The sequence below is a fragment of the Aulonocara stuartgranti genome, assembly GCF_965226115.1.
Source record: "Aulonocara stuartgranti genome assembly, chromosome: 23".
Lineage (NCBI taxonomy): Eukaryota > Metazoa > Chordata > Actinopteri > Cichliformes > Cichlidae > Aulonocara > Aulonocara stuartgranti.
This window is the reverse complement of record NC_138958.1, coordinates 5,481,519-5,484,828: the sequence shown is the minus strand read 5'-3', so window position 1 is coordinate 5,484,828 and position 3,310 is coordinate 5,481,519.

Here is a 3,310-nt window from a genome sequence, read left to right as displayed (position 1 = left end):
TAGTAGAAATGAACATACCTACACCCTGAAATGTAAAGGAGTTTTGGTCTCTATAGATAAGCATAGCAACTACAGGAGTTCATTTTTATTTTTATTTTTATTTAAACATAATTAACACTTAATATTAGTTGTTTTTAAATAATGTTATTGCTTTGATGGATGGCAAGACAATTGTGTATACCTGTGACTGGTCAGCTCGACTTCACCTTTGCTTATTTAAGTCACTGAACGGGGCCTCTTGAGGTGTTTGTCATGTTGGTTCTGGAGCATATATTTACCTGATAAATAATATGGCTTCCACTGTGGTTAAACAGCAAGTTTAAAAAGTCGGTGTTCCAATTTCAGCAGCACTTATTTAGGATGTGTGATTTCCCCCGTAATGTCCATTAATGTAGTTAAACAAGCTTGCTAGATAGCACTAGTTGCACTCCAATTTCTCATCTACATATGGTCAGCTCTCAGGTCAGTGGGGAGCCCCTGAGGACTGACAAACTTTATACTACAGCAGTGGCAATATGCAAAGTTTGTAGTATAGGCAGCAATCGAGAGCTGAACTTGCTATGGAAAGTTAACTTGCTTCTGGGAGTTAACAAAGAACTAAGAAACAAGAGAAAGAGGAGGAAAAAGTAAGGTCATGACGATTGAAGCAGGTAATAAAAATCAAATATAAATATCTAAATCAATTTGAGCTGTAAGGGGAAGAGATGCTTGAATAACACAACTTCCACTAGCATCACATGATTTCTTTTGTTTACTTTGATGATAGCATTAAGCAGTGCAGCCTAGAACATAGAAGCTAGTAGTTCCAGTATTACCACTTCATAGCCAGTCAGCTTGTTATGTATACAACACAATAAATAGACTAGTATTTATATAAGGGTTTTCTACTTTTACTTACACACTCAAGGTGGTTTAAGACTATAAGGGGAATTCCCCCACTAAAAACTCAGATAAACACGTAGAAATGCATTTGGATACACCGGTAGCAATATTTTACCAATGAAATTTCAAGTTTTTCATATTTCACTCACATCAAAATACTCCTGTATACATTTAAGGCTATTCATCATCTCTCCCCTCCATATCTCTCTGATCGGGTTCAGATCACCATCCCATCTCGGTGTCTCAGATCTTCTCTCTCTCTCCCCGTCTTGCCACCATGGGGAGCAGGGCATTCAGCTGCTCTGCTCCTCGACTCTGGAATTCCCACCCTCCTGATTTAAGAAATATCACTCCCTTCTCTCTCTTTAAGTCCCAACTCAAAACTCACTTGTTCGAAATAGCTTATCCCACATAACCTCTCCACTCTGCTATTTTACATTTGTTTTATGTCTTGTGCTTTTACGATTGTGTAAACTGCTTGCTTTAATGTTGCTTTTATTATTCTGCTGTGTACAGTGTCCTTGAGTGTTTTGAAAGTATTATTATTATTATTATTATTATTATTATTATTATCAAAATACATCATGAAACAGATCTCAGATGAAAATCACTGAGTCATATTAAAAGAGTAAGTAATGAATACTCATGGAGACAATGTGATGTACTCATTTTGTTATTTATTTATTACCTAAAAAAAGAAAATGTTCTATCACAAGTCACACTGAAATGTATTGCTTAAGAAAAAAAAATATATTCATATATTTTTTTTGCTTTTTCCATTTTTTTTTCTTTTTCAGAAACACATTCTGTTTCCATTATACTCCACCAGAAAAAAAAAAAAAAGTTTCCCTTTCTCGGACATGAACATCAGCTGCTTCCACGTCCCAACAACCTTTTCCACTGATTTTTTTTTTTTTGTCGTTTTTTTGTCGTTTTTTTTGTTTGTTTGTTTTTAAAAATGCACAAAGAAATACATAATTCACAGTTACCATTTTGGTTTTATAAATTAATACAGTCACACATGTGCTACACCGGTCTAGAGCTAGAACATTGTAAATTGTATTCTTGAATCCTGTTATTTTCAATAGTTGGCTACAAGAAAGAACAGGCAACTTAAATGACGTGATCAGAATTCCACCAACATACTGTTTTTAATCCTCTCTGTAATGCTTTTGTCATCTTTTTTGTTTTGTTTCATCTTTGAGTTTTACACAGAAGTGAGGCACACACAGAGTATAGTTCATACATATACAAAAAAACCAAAAAAAAAATAAAAATAAAAACAACCCAAAATGAACATTTGGGAGGGGCAGGGGTTTAATTGTCCTTTAAAAATGATGGATCCAAGGAAACAGGAAGTGCATGTAGTCTTGGAAGTCCTTATAGGACCTTTTATTTTGAATCTGGGCTGTTTCTTGTCATCTACGTTCTGTGCTGTAAACTTCCTCAGATAAAAGTTACACAGATTTATAGCTTTTTTGCAGCTTGTTGGCAGCTGGGGACTGGGTTAAGAGGGATGTGTGGTTTGAATAACAGAGACCAACAAGCATGGCAACACAATGAAATGGGACAAAGACCATATCTGAGGAACAAAACCTACTTTTGAAAAGTATTTGATTCACTCAAACAAGCTTTAACCCAGAAAATCTACGACTCTCATTGCTGCAAAATACTGCAGTCATGTGTATCAACCAACAAAGTGGGGAAAAAAATGAATAACAAGCTCAAATCTGACACTGACACTGCAAGGGCAACATTTTAAGGCACAGAAGCCTTGACATAATAGAGACTCCACCAGCTAAAACCACTAAACGACAGATGCCCAGTGTCCTCTGTGACAAAAACGGTGTCCAACATCGATATGCACAGAAAGTTTAAAAAACAAACAGGAAACATTCCCACCCCCATTTGTCCCCAAGTGTCTCATTTTTTTAGTGAAAGGTAAGGCCACTTAAAAAAAAAAAAAAAAAAAAAAAATAGATGAGGTTCACCAAAAAGGTAATCTCTCACTGCAATCTCTGGGAGTGCAATCGTGGTTGGGTGGTCAATCAGACAGACAGACCAGACGCTTCTCTTGAGTAGGTTTGATAGACAGTACTGCAAATCCTCAGGTCTGTTGGTTCCCTGTGAGAATGCATCCACATGAGCCTCTGTTGGCATTCAGGCTGGGAGGAGGGGAGGCGGTTTAACAGTTTGCAGGCTGTTTGGGTCCTTGAAAGTCATTGGGGATAAGAACCAGCTTTTAAGGAGTTGAGAGAGAGAGTCAGTTGCTCTTTGCTCATCATCACATCCTCATCTTCACTGAAATATTCAGTGCCGAGCAACAAAGCTTAGCCCACACTTAACTTCATCCGTTTTGGTTTTGCGTCGTAATACTTAAGCAGGACACGGTTGTTCTAACATTGAAACAAATTAAACGTTACAAAAG